Source organism: Protopterus annectens, chromosome 13.part0 (genome assembly GCF_019279795.1).
Source record: "Protopterus annectens isolate FY-2018-M chromosome 13.part0, PAN1.0, whole genome shotgun sequence".
NCBI lineage: Eukaryota > Metazoa > Chordata > Ceratodontiformes > Protopteridae > Protopterus > Protopterus annectens.
In genome coordinates, this window is record NC_056747.1 from 165,921,547 (window position 1) to 165,935,328 (window position 13,782).

Consider the following 13,782-nt stretch of genomic DNA (forward strand, 5'->3'; position numbering starts at 1 on the left):
AAATGTGCCAATTTTTTTGAAAATAAGGATAATTTTCCGCCTAAAGGTGCTTCTCTTTGAGCCTTGGTCGGCGGTGTCAAAGGCAAGTCATTGTGATTGTCCCTGTGGAGCAGGGGAAGTCCCTGCGCCACTTCTCTGATTAGTCGGTTGCCATTGGCGTCCCCTGTAGGAGCCTCTGTATTGCCCTCTTCCTCGGGCATGCCTGTTTTTCCCCCTTTGAAACTTGTCAGTGTCCGGAAACAACCAGTTCTTAGAAGGCCAATTCCTGCTGAACCTAGGAGGCTGAACCTGGAGGAAATCCTTGACTGTTTGCACTGATTTAGCCTTTTCCTCAATTGATTTCAACACATCCTGAGCATTAGCACCAAACAGCTTGTGTTTTTCCAGAGGTGCATCTAGAAGCTTTGCTTTAACATGATCTGGTAATGGCTTTTCTTTTAACCATACATGTCTACGTATGACTGCCCCTGTCATAGCTGCCCTACATGAAGCTTCCAATGCATCATATCCACACTGAAGAAAATGATTGCTAACCTGTTGTGTGTTGTGAACCACATCCTGCAAGGCCTTTCTATCTAAAGGCTCAGGAGAGGCTAACTTTTTCTGCAAATCATCCATCAAGAAATCCTGATACTGAAACATATGAAAAAGGCAATTGAGGGCTCTCATGGCAAGTGTGGTTGAGGTATAAACTTTTTTGCCCCACCTCTCCAGGGACCTAGCTTCCCTGTCTGAGGGCAAAGGATTCTTGGCCATGGATGTTGTCACCCCTTTGGGCCCCTGGTAAATTGTTACTAGATCAACAGCATGGGCCTTAAAGAAATGTTTGTGAGTTTCAGGAACCCTGTAGTATCTGTCCGGCTTGACAGGAGCAGGGGGGAGAGAATCAGGAGAAGCACTCGAATCCGAGTACACATCATCCAGAACATCTAGCACTGGAGGGATAGCTAAAGGCCTGTGTTGGGGAAGCTTAAGGAAGGTACAAAGCCATTTCCTGGAATCGGAGAATTCCTGGCCTTGCCACTGAAAGTGCTCTCTCATGGAGTGGAGAATTTCCCCAAAAGAAATATCCTCAGGAGGAGAGGCAGAGGGGATAGAATCCTCCGCATCTGAATCCTCGTAGGCCTGGAAGGATTCTTCCTGGGTATCTGAGTGATCAGAGTCACCAGAGGCTTCATCTGAAGAAAGGGTGTCTGTATGCTCAACCCTGGGCCTTTTCTCAGAAAGTGGCTGAGATCCTCTGTCAGGATGGGCCTGGGAGCCTCTGATTAAAGAAATTAAATCTGCAGCTAAAGACATGATTTGTTTATCAGTAGTGGGATGAGGCAAAGCTTTAGGAGGGTGAGACTTAGCCTGGCTAGCAGCCTTAGCACGTGTGTAGGCCTTGATAGACATAGACATAGGGGGCCTAGCTGCCCCATGTGCTGGAGTAACCTTGTCCACTGGTATGGTCTCAGGCAAATCTTGGGCTTCAGTATCTGGAGGAAAATCAACCACCGGCACAGGCTCCAGGGCCGGAGTGATCGGTAAAGCGGTGTCGTCGGTCCGGAGCAATGGAACAACCGCCTCAGAAGAGACCGATGCACTCACGGTAATTTTTGGCGTGGTGTTGGTGGAAGTCGCGGGCCAAGGATGTCAGTCCCGGTCCTTCCGTTTTTTGGAAATATGAGGTGTCGGTTGTTCCGACGGCATGGTATAAGAGAATTTATCGCCAAAAAAGTCTTCAGCAAACTCTGCCCAGCGCCTGAGGGTGCGCTTATTGAAGCAAGCACAGGCCGAGATGTCGTGGTCTGGGCCAAGGCAGGGGAGGCAGTAAGAATGGAAGTCCTTATGAGGCATTTGTTTACCACAAGACAAACAGTTATTAACTTTTTCAGTTTTTTCTGACATCGGCTGAGGCAAGAAAAAGATCCCCAACAGGGTACTTAGCTTTTTTGATGACTTCGGATACGTAAAACACAGGAGCTGACAGACCGGCACTTGCGAACTGCTTCTGCTTCGGGCACCACGCGGCAAGAAAGACTGAGGAAGATGGCGTCGGCTGATGCTTTTATACCCCTGCCGCTCTGACGTCGGGGAGGAGGCGACATCAGCCGACGTCGGACCCAGACTTTGGAATCCGGCCGACAGAGGGCTGCCTGAGGCAGGACAACCCATATGTAAGGACTGCAGTTGCATTCTTGAAGGACATCAGTGGGAAAGAAAGTTTACTCCCATTCCCAATGCTGTGTGATGTCAGCATTAGTACATTTGGTGATGGGTGCAAGGGGGGGGGGTGTCTTTGATGTGTATCAATGTACAGAGCAGTACGTTTATGTGGCACTTCATGTGTTAGGATCGACACAGCAGGACTTAGCAACTCATACTGACAACTGTCACAATCACATATATGTGTCATACATAAAAGGTAATGTAGCCCCTTAGAGGAAGTTTGCTAAATTTTGTTTAAAAACAAAATACATAAAATAACATACAACTCTGACAAACAGTAAAATGTAACCATTCATTGTATTTAATTGGATACTCTCTTGCATATCTCCCTCCTTCAAAAATACATTAAGGCTACTCAGACCAAAACCATATAGCGTTTTTACTTAAAAACGGACTATTGTGGGCTTCCAATATGGCCGCACACTTAACAGCTTAATTCCAGATCTCCCAGTATGAAAAAAGAAGCTGAGAAATAACAGTTGGTGATGCTGTCAATTTCAGTAAAGTTCAAGAAAAACTAATTGGCATAAACGTCACTGAATAACTAATAATCAAAAAGAACACTTCCACTTGTTGAATTACACCATGTACGGAAGAAGGTGACACTATCTAATTCAGCTACAGAAGAACGTCTTTATGAATTCTACTTTGGCATGAGAAAATAACCAATGATTTAAACAACTTGAATGAGGATAGCAGTGTTTCTAGCAAACAAAAAAGCCCAAGTACTGTCACAGAGGGACAGTGAAAACCTTTCTTTGATGAGAGATACTGAAGATGGTATGCTACAACAATCCCTTGAAGAGATAATAAAGAACTACTACACAAGTCAGATGATGTGTGAGATTAGAGAAGTTCTTAGAGATTTTCAAACCAAGAAATGAGACTATTCAGCCACATCTTGTGCGATGTTGTCATTCATTAAAATGTTCTTCTGTAGCTACATTAAACATTGTGCCACCTTCTTCCACTAAGCTACGTAACAGTAGTGACTTGGATGCAAAGACAATGTGAAGTTGCCCTAACAGAACCCATCACTTGAAACGTGCAGAGGTGGTGATCAGTGCAAAAAGCAAAGAAGGGAACTGAAGCCATACGGCTTACAGTGTAAGACCAAAATATGGTTGTAGGAAGAATGTTTCCAGGACTGATTTCACCCACTCAAATTTACAGACAAAACAATCACTAGCTCTGTCCTCAAATATTTGCAAACAGAGAAGCAGCAAACTGGTTACCTCAGACTAGATAAACTAAAGTGCTAAATTATTTCCTGCATCTTTGCATTAAGAAGTTTGCCACTCCATCTGTAAAACAGATTCTGATGAAGACCCTGCCTTTAAGTGCTCATTCTGAAATAAATTTTCATACATGGTGTACTTCAAGTGGGTCCAAGCAGTGTTACTGCCCCCCCCCCCCAGTAAAATTTAGTTATCGACTAGTAAGTACACTGCCTGAATACCAGCAAAGAAGAAATTTAGAGAACCTGAAAGAAAATCAAACAAAAAAGATGGAAAAAAAAGTACAGTTTTGTACCTACTATAAATGTAGATGTTAGAGTGTTCACACTGCTGCAGTCATTACACTAGGGGTTATCCTGCCATCAGACGGTCCCGCAATCGGCCTGAGTTCCAAAGTCTTGGTCCTGTGTCGGTTGCTGTCACTTCTTCCCTGACGTCAGTGTGCCAGGGGTATATAAGATGCATCCGACACCATTTTCTTCAGTTTTTCTTGCCCCAGATGTCAGGTGCCCCCAAGTAGGTAGGCAATACATATTGCTAATCAAAAATATACAATAAAAACAATACCTTCAGTTACCAGCAAATACACCCCAAAGGTTGTATAGGATAGAAAGGTACAGATAAGTCCAGCTAGTTCAGAGGGGATTGAGGGAGGGTAACCTGGACTGCAGCAGTGTGAACACTCGAACATCTACATTTATGGTAGGTACAAAACTACTATGTTCATCGTGTTACACTGCTGCAGTCATTACACTTGGGTAGAATCCCAAAGCTGAGGTTGGGTGGCTGGTCTATAAAGAGTTCAGATTGGCTATGAGGCCCTGCAGAACTGCAGTGGCAAATCCTGCTCTGGATTTAGAGTAAAGAGGCAGATGGTAATGCTTGGTACAGGTGTGCACTGAACTCCAAGTTGCAGCCTCCAAAATTTCCTTGGTAGGTAACTCCTCTGAGAAAGGCTGCTGAAGTGGCTGTTGCCCTGGTGGAATGTGGCCTAATGTCATTTGGGACTGATTTTCCATGCTGTGTATAGCAGTAACGAATACAGTGTCCTATCCATTTGGATATAGTCTGCTTTGAGATAGCCTTGCCCTGTGATCCTGTAGCATATGCTACAAACAGTTGCTCAGTTTTCCTGAAAGCCTCTGTTTTGTCCAAGTAGAAGCGTAGCTGCCTGTGTATGTCCAAAGAATGCAGAAGTTTCTCCCCTTTATTCTGGGGGTTTGGATAAAAAGTTGGCAAATGGACGTTTTGGTTAAGAGCCACACTAGATACCACCTTTGGCATAAAGGTAGGGTTTGTCCTTAAAGATACCCTGTCCTGATGGAAAATAAGGTTCCACTGCTATTAATGCCTGTAGCTCCGAGACTCTTCGTGCTGAAGTTACTGCCAGGAGCAGAGCTGTTTTCTATGATAAAAATTTTAGATCGGCTGTATTGGCTGGCTCAAAAGGTGGTAGGGTCAGTTTTTCCAAAACGAAATTGAGGTCCCAAGTTGGTGCTCTCCGGGGCGGTCTTATGTTTCTTAGCCCCTCTGAGGTACTGCTTTAGCAAGGGATGAGAAAATAAAGGAGGATCCGTGTTGTAATATGCTGAAAAGTCAGAGGCGTGCATCTTAATTGATGAGAAGGATAGGTCTCTGTCCAGCATCTCAGTTAAGTATTGTAAAATCTGAGTAATGTTTGGAACAAGAGGGTCAAGGCTTTGAGCCTGGTTCCAGGCGCAGAATCTCTTCCATTTTTCTGAGTAAGCTTTCCTGGTGTTAGGCCTCCTGGCCTCTAAAATGAAATCCATAACAGCTTTAGAGGGAGGTGTTGCCTGTTTGACTAATGTATCTGCCATGTAGTCAGGTTTAGGGTTTTGAGCTGACCGTGTAGGATCTGATTGTTTTGTTGAGTCAGGTGGTGTGGAATTTGAGGCAAAATCCATGGTGGGCCTTGAGCCAAGTTCCTTAAAATAGGGTACCAGTGCTGGCGTGGCCAGTCTGGAGCAATCAGGATCATCTGTGGTTTTTCTTGTCTGGCTTTTAGGAGTACCTTTGAAAGGAGAGGCAGTGGCGGGAAGGCATAAACTTTTAGGTTTTTCCAGCTGAACAGAAGAGCATCCACTTTCCATGCTCGTTTGTGATAAGTCCTTGTGCAGAATTTTTGTAGTTGGCAATTCAGTGGGGAGGCAAAAAGATGTCTGGGCATCCCCACTTTTGTGTTACCATGCTGAAGATTTGTGGATTCAATTTCCATTCGTGAGGATCCATGATATTTCTGCTTAGATCGTCTGCCAGAGTATTTTTCTTTCCTGGCAGGAATTGTGCTTGCAGGTGGACTTGATACGCTAGAGCTGTTTCACAAGGTCATGGCTTGCCTGCATAGGGGAGAAGAATGAGTGCCCCTTTGCTTGTTTATGTACCACATTATTGTGGTGTTGTCTGTCTTTAGTAGTAATTGTCCTGGATGTAGAAGGTCCTTGAAAGATGTTAGGGCATTTTGAACAGCCAACATCTCTTTTTGATTGATGTGAAGATGCATCTGGTCTGTGGTCCACTTACCCTGAATGCATTTTCCTGCCATGTGTGCTCCCCAGGCGTAATCCGAAGCATCTGTTGTTAGAGTTTGCCTGGCTGTGGGTTGGGTAAAAGGCTGACCCTTGTTTAGGTGACATGCCTATGTCCACCATCGAAACTCCTGTTGTAGGCAGGGAATCATTGGTATTACTGCTTCTAAACTGTGAGAGTGTTGAGTCCAAACACTTCAGGTACCATTGTAATTTCCTCACATGCAGTCTTGGCATATGGTATTAGTAATATGCAGGATGACATGAATCCCAGGGCCTGCAGAATTTTTCTTGCAGGGAGATGGGACTTCCTTGCCAGCAATTGAAAATATTGAGTTAGTTGAACTTGTCTGGGGTGAGGTAAGCCATCTGGGCCATTGTATTTAAGCTGGCACCCAGTTTTGACTTCTTTTCATTTACTGTGTACCCTAGAGAAATTAGCAACCTTTTTACAAACGCCAGATGCTGTAGAAGAATGTCCTTTGTCTCTGCTTGAATGAGGCAGTCGTCCAGGTATGGTACATACCTGAAATATATATATTTCATATATATTTACATATATTTAAATTCCTTTTATATATATTTTTTAGATATATTTGAATTCCTTTTTGTCTGCAAAATGCAATTACAGGTGCCAGGCACTTTGTGAAGACCCTGGGCGCAGTAGATAACCCAAAGGGCAGTGCAGAAAATTGGTAGTGCATTGTACCAGCTTTGAATCTGAGGTATCTTCTGCAATTTTGTCTGATAGGGACATGCAGGTATGCCTCTGAGGTCCAGAGTAACAAGCCAAGCCTTCCTGCCCAGCATGGGTAGAAGCTGCTGTAATGTCAACATTTTGAATTTCGGAATATCCACGTAAGTATTCAGAATTGAAAGGTCTAGTATGGGTCTCCAGGCCTTATCCTTTCTGGGGACCAGGAAGAGTCGAGTAAAATCCTTGTCCTTGTTCCTGTTGTGGTACTTTTTGAATAGCTCTCATGTCCATGAGGGCTGAAATTTGTTTTTGTGCCTCTGCCCACTGATTTTGTGGCAGGTCTGGCATTCCTTTTAGCCTTGGTAAAGTATGACAGTGGAATCTGTAACCTTGAGACACAATATTCAGGACCCACTTGTCCTGGGTGATCGTTTGCCAGTTTTGAGAAAAAAAGTGCTAGTTTTCACCCTAAGGGGGCTTCCAAAAGGGACGTGCTTGGCGTACAAAGGGGAAGTCATTGTGACTGTTTCCTGTAAGGTTGGGACTTGTCCTCACCACCTTCTGGGATTGAGGTGCTCCACTGTCGTTGTCTGTCTGAGCCTTGGGGTTGAGATCTGCCTCTTGGGCGTCTGTATCTGCCTCTCTGTGGCTTGTCTGACACTGGAAAGGACCAATTCTTTGTTGGCCAATTTCTGCAAAACCGAGGTGGCTGTACCTGTAAGAAATCCTTGACTGTTTGCACAGATTTAGCTTTATCCTCCATTTTCTTTAACACCTCTTCTGCCTTAACACCAAACAAAGTATCATGCTGTAAAGGAGCATCCAATAAATTTGCCTTCACATGATCAGGCAAACTTTGTTCTTTTAACCAAGCATGTCTTCGAATCACAGAACCTGTAACAGCGGCTCTACAAGAGGCCTCCAAAGAATCAAAACCACATTGCAGAGTATGTTCAACTGCATGCAATAAATCCTGCATTTCTTTACAATCAGGAGCTTCTGAGCTTGCAAGCATTTTCTGTTTTAACTGAGCCATTAAATATTGTTGGTACTTAAGCATGTGAAACTGGCAATTTAAAGCTCTTACTGCTAAAGTTGCAGAAGTGTATACTTTCTTCCCCCATCTATCAAAAACTCTGGAATCTCTGTCCAAGGGTACTGGATTTTTTGCAATGGAAGCCTTAACCCCTTTTGGACCCTGGGAAATAGTTTCTGGATCAGCAGAAGGGTTTTTGTAAAGAAACTTGTGAGAGTCAGGGACTCTATAATACCTATCTGGCTTGGCTGGAGCAGGGGGCAAAGAGTCTCGAGATAAACTGGATTCAGAGAACACATCATCCACAATATCTAACACTGGCGGAATAGCCAGGGGCCTGTGTTAAGGTAAAAAAAGGAAATCCCTGAGCCTTTTCTTGGATTCGGAGTAATCCTGGCTTTCCCAATGGAAATGCTCCCTCATGGTATGTAAAGTTTCCCCCCAAAAGAATAATCCTCAGGAGGAGAGGCTGAAGGGATAGATTCTTCAGCATCAGAGTCCTCATAGGGGGGTAGAGAGTATCCCTAGTCTGTAGAGGAATCAGAAGAAATGGAAACCTGATCAGAGGAGTCATAGTCTGTATCCTGCCTAGGCCTTTTCTCAGGAGGGGGATGGGGACCCCTGATTACAGTAATGAGGTCTTCGGCCATTTTAAGCATCTGTTTCTTAGGCATGGAGGACTGTCCAGGAGAATGCTGTATTTGTTTCTTTGTCTTTAATGGTACCTTTGTCTTGGCTGTTGTTTTAATGGTAAATTGTGAAGGTCTGAAAACACCCTCAGAAGCAGATACCTGCTCAGCGGCTCCGGACCCATCTGAGGGATTAGTTTCCGTAGGCCCAGTACCTTGAGTTTCCAGAAGCCTAGATGTCTCCATGTGGGAGTCGGAAGCGGCCTGTGGCTCTGAGGTAGTGGCTGTCAAGGGCTGCGAAAGCACCTCACTGAGAACCGGTGACTGGCCTAGAAGATGTTTCTTCGATGGTTTTGGACCTCTGATGTCTGTCTTAATCCTTGTCTTTGCGTTTTTTCAGTATTGAGGTCGTCGGCTGATCCGACGGCATCGTATAATTGAACCTTCGGCCAAAGTAGTGCAAAGCAAAATCAAAACGTCTTTTTATAGTGCGTTTGTTAAATCTAGCACAAAACCAACAACTAGTGACGTCGTGATCAGGGCCTAGGCATGGGATACAGTAAGAGTGGAAGTCCTTATGAGGTATTTGCTTCCCACAAGAAATACAATTATTAACTTTTTCTGACATCGGTCTGAGGCAAGGAAAACGTTTCCCCAATGGGGTACTTGGCTTTATTGAAGACTTCGGATCTGAAATTCGACTTCGACAATCTCAGGAGTCGGCCAACCGGCACTTGCGAACTGCTTCTGCTTCGGGCACTGCGTGGCAAGAAAGACTGAAGAAAATGGCGTCAGATGCATCTTATATACCCCTGGCGCACTGACGTCAGGAAAGAAGCGACAGCAACCGACACAGGACCAAGACTTTGGAACTCAGGCCGACTGCGGGACCGCCTGGTGGCAGGATAACCCCTAGTGTAATGACTGCAGCAGTGTAACATGATGAACATCACTGGCAGGGAAGACGCCTACAGATTATTTTTTTTTAAACAATTCAAGCTTCAGCTTTGGCAAAACAGACTACTTCCAGTAATTTAAAGGAAAATAAATAAAACACATGTATCCAGAGCTGTTAAAATAAATGAAACATTGGAGTATATGAACTCAAACAACAAAAGGCTGAAAAAAAACAACCTTTAGTTATTCAGATGAACTGAGAAGAATGCAAACAGACTGAAAAGAAGAAAAGACTGTGAGTGTGAGCCATCTCAAGAGTGGTTTAAAAAACGGTCGAGCTAAAAGACAGAACATGCAGAGAAACTGGAAGGAAAGTACTGCATTCATTTTATGAAAGCACAAGTAAATGGATTAGTATTCAATTTTATTCAGCATTATTTGTTAATTGAAAGGGCACAGAGTGTATGCTCAAAATCTGGCCATGAGAAAGCAGCAAGATCTGTATTACTGAAGATGTAATCATACCAGAAAAAAGGTGATCTGACAAAACAGTGAAGGGGGAAGTATTAAAAATTGAAGTGAGGAGAATGTTTGTAGAAAATGATTATTTACTGTATATCAGGTAAAAGAGAAGCAATTTTATACAAATAATCAAGGAAAATCGAGAGGCATGTGTGAGATTCAACACCTGTATCCAGCTGCCTTCAGGGAAACTATTTTCAGAAGGATCCAAAGACAGGCAAAGCCAAACTGAAACGTACCAACAAATGAACCTATGAAGGAATAACTGAATGTGGAACTGCTCAATGCAAGAAGTCTTAAGAAACTCTACTCAATGCAAGACTTCCTCTCCTTGTAGAGTATAGACATCCGTGTAGTAACAGATGCGTGGTTTAAACTCACTGACAGTACCCCAGCAAAGAATAGTTGTGTAAAATCTTACCATAACCATAGATGTCCTTCTCTTCCATGCAGCAGTACTCTTGTGGGATTTTCCACCTCAGGCGACCCATACGTCGGCTCCTATACAAAAGCTTCAGCTTGGCTGTTGCAGCTGCATGGGACGTCACACGTAGGGCCATAAACCAGCTTCCTTAAATGTGACGTCTGCATGCAAAGACCTCAGAACTTGAAAGCCCAGCAGAAGGAGTACAAGGCCCAGCAGGAGAGTGTGCCAGTGATGTCAGGTATAGGGCCATAGGGCCCTTATGTAGTTTTCATAGGCTCCCAGTGCACAGAATAGGGTACTAGGAGGCTAAGGGTATACTGTACTGGGAAATGAAAGAAGGGGGTTTTGGAGGGAGGGAAGGAATACTGCAACATGGAAGAGAAGGACGTTTATGGTTATGGTAAGATTTTACACAACTATTCTATGTCCTTCTATTCCTATGTTGCAGTATTCTTGTTGTGGGAGAGTACCACAGCTTAGTTGGAAGGAAGAGGAGGCTGATTCTAAGAATCCCTGTAGGATTGCCCTGGCAAATCCTGCTTGTGCTCTGGAGACATTGTCTAGTTTGTAGTGTTTGGTGAAGGTGTGTATGGTGGACCATGTAGTTGCTCCCATAATGCAAGCAGTGTCCAGACCATTGAAGAAGGCTTTGCAGGCTGCCATTGCTCTGGTGGAGTGAGCTTTCACTCCTACTAGGAGTGTTCTGCCATGGTGAGAGTAACAGAAGCAAATGTCTTTTCTGATCCAGCAGGCGATGTTTTGTTTGCAGCCTGCCTTGCCCATGGCCCTGGGGTGGTATGAAATAAAGAGGTGAGTGGATTTCCTAATAGATTTTGTTTTGTCCAGTCAGAATCTCAACTGTCTGTGTACATCCAGGGAGTGACGAATCCTTTCCCCTTTATTGGTGGGAGAGGAGAAGAAAGTGGGCAGGTGAATAGACTGGTTTAAAGATAAATTGTTGATTACCTTAGGCATGAAGGAGGGGTTAGTTCTAAGTGCTACCCTGTCCTTGTGGAAAGTCGTGTAAGGGAGGCAGGCCATTAAGGCCTGTAGATATGACACCTTTCTGGCTGAAGTTATGGCCACTAGCAGGATTGTTTCCCAAGTACACATCTGAAGGGTAGCTGTCCCAGCAAATTCAAAAGGGTGCTGGGTTAGCTTTTCCAGAATGAAGTTCAGATCCCAGGGTGGTGGGATGGGTTTCCTTGGGGGCCTAACATGTAGGACACATTTTAAGAAATGCTCAACATTGAGCCTGGCTAGCATGGGTCATATTCTAGGGGCAGGCAGGCTGAGACTGCGGAGAGGTTTACTTTAACTGAAGAGTATAACAGTCCACCTTTTATAAATTGACACGTAAGCTAGGACTGGGGGGGGGGGGGTCAGCAATGCATGGATCCCTACCCTTGTCCCGACACCATTTTGAGTATTATTCCCATTTAGCTAGGTATGATTTTCTTGTAGTAGGTCCTCTGAGTAGTGGTGACAGAAGGGAATTAAAAGTTTATCACCCACAGTGTCAGTGACAACATCGGCAAGTGCGGGTGGATGAGAGCTCCCTTTTGCGGTGTCAGAAGGTCCACCTTGTGGGGTAACTTGTGGTACTTGCCCTTGGCTAGATTGTGAAGTAGGGGGAGCCAGTGCTGCCTCGGCCAGTAGGGAGTCACCAACAAGATTTTTGGTTTGTTTCTCCTGATTTTCAGGAGGACTTTTTGAATTAGTGGGAAGGGGGGCATATAGAAACTTCCCCTTCCAAGAGATGCTGAAAGCGTCTACTCTCCAGGCTGGAGGGGAGTAGGTCTTGGTGCAGAAGGCCTGCAGTTGTCTGTTCTGGGGGGAGGCAAAAAGGGCTATTTGAGGAATGCCCCACAGGTGAACTATATCCAGGAAGACTGTCCTGTCCAGCATCCATTCATGTTGTGGGGAGGATGTTCTTCTCAGCAGGTCTGCTTGTTGTCCTGCGAGGGGATGTAAGGAAAGGTGCTGGGCCTTCCAAAAGACCTTGAGTTGCACCTGCCTTCTACGTGAGCACCCCAAGCTATGTCTGAGGCGTCGGTGGTAATGGTCTACCCAGTTGGGTGGAGGGTGAAGGAAAGACCATTGTTCTGGGAATAGGCCACTGCCCACCAGAGAAACTTGGCCCTTATGCAGGGGATCACAGGCAGAGGTCTCTAGAGGCTGAATGTGCTAACACTAAACATTCTTTAGGTACCACTGAATTTTTGTCATGTGAAGCTTGGCCAGAGGAATTAGAAGAATGCAAGATGCCATGTACCCCACAGCTTGCAGGAACTTCCTCGCAGTGAGGTGACTTCTGGAAGCGAGCTGGGTAAAATACAGAGACAGGAAGTCTGTTTTTCTGGGGGATAGGAAGGCCATTATGGATGCTGTGTCCAGCAAGAGCCCCCCCAAGAAAATGATCTTCCTGAAGGGTGTTTGCCTTGATTTCCTCTAATTGGTGGTGTACCCTAAAGAGGTTAGGAAGATTTTGACAATAAGAAGGTCCTTGAGAAGCTTTTCTTTGCAATCTGCCTGAATGAGGCAGTCGTCCAGATAAGGGTAAATGTCTACATTTTTCTGTCTGCAAAAGGCAATGACCGGGGCTAAGCACTTGAACACCCTGGGAGCAGTAGATACGCCAAAGGGTAGCGCAGTGAATTGAAAATGTTGAAAGCCTGCTCTGAAGTGAAGGAATTTCCTGCCAGATTCCCTTAAGGGGATGTGGAGGTAGGCATCTTTTAGACATAGGGTAACCAGGCATTTTTTGTCAGCATAGGTAGCAGTTGCTGCAAAGTTAGCATTTTGCATTTGGGGACCACCAGGAAGGTGTTTAGAATGGATAGATACAGGATGGGGCATTAGGTTCCCTCATTTCTGGGAACAAGGAATAGTCTGGAATAAAAGCCTTTGCCTGTTTGGTCTGAGGGCACATGTTCTACTGCCCCTTGGGATATGAAAGTTTGGACTTGTTTCAATGCCTCTGCCCAATGATTTGGAGGCAAGTCTGGGTACCCTCTTGGAATTGGAAGTTCGTTGAAGGAGAAATTTTATCCCTGAGAAATTATCTTTTATACCCATTGGTCCTTTGTTACAGAAATCCAATTCTCTTTGCAGAGGGAGAGCCTTCTTACTAGTTTTTAGTGAGTGAAAAGAGGGCAGAGGGGAGAAGACAGCAGTAACAGAGCTTTTGCCATAGAAGGATGGCTAAAAAAGTACAGTTTTGTACCTACCATAAATGTAGATGTTCGAGTGTATACACTGCTGCCAGTCATTACACTTGGGTTTATCCTGCCGTCAGGCGGTTCCCCCAGTCGGCCTGAGTTCCAAAGTCTTGGTCCGGCGTCGGCTGCTGTCGCCTCCTCCCCATCAGTGCGACAGGGGTATAGAAGATGCAGCTGACACCATTTTCTTCAGTTTTTCTTGCCCCAGATGTCAGGTGCCTCTAAATATTAGGCAGTTCCAATTGCTAATAAAACATACATAAGAAAAGCAAAAAACTTACAGATACCAGCAAATACTCCCCATAGGTAGTAAGGGTAGAAGACATAGGTACGTACCAGCCAGTAAGAGGGGAAGGAG

At 44.8% G+C, this 13,782-nt stretch overlaps 1 protein-coding gene across 1 annotated transcript in view; it reads right to left on the minus strand.

Moving 5' to 3' along the window:
* The window catches only part of MYO9B (myosin IXB), a 1,188,949-nt gene that overhangs the window by 1,104,676 nt on the left and 70,491 nt on the right, over positions 1 to 13,782 (minus strand). The window lies entirely within an intron of this gene.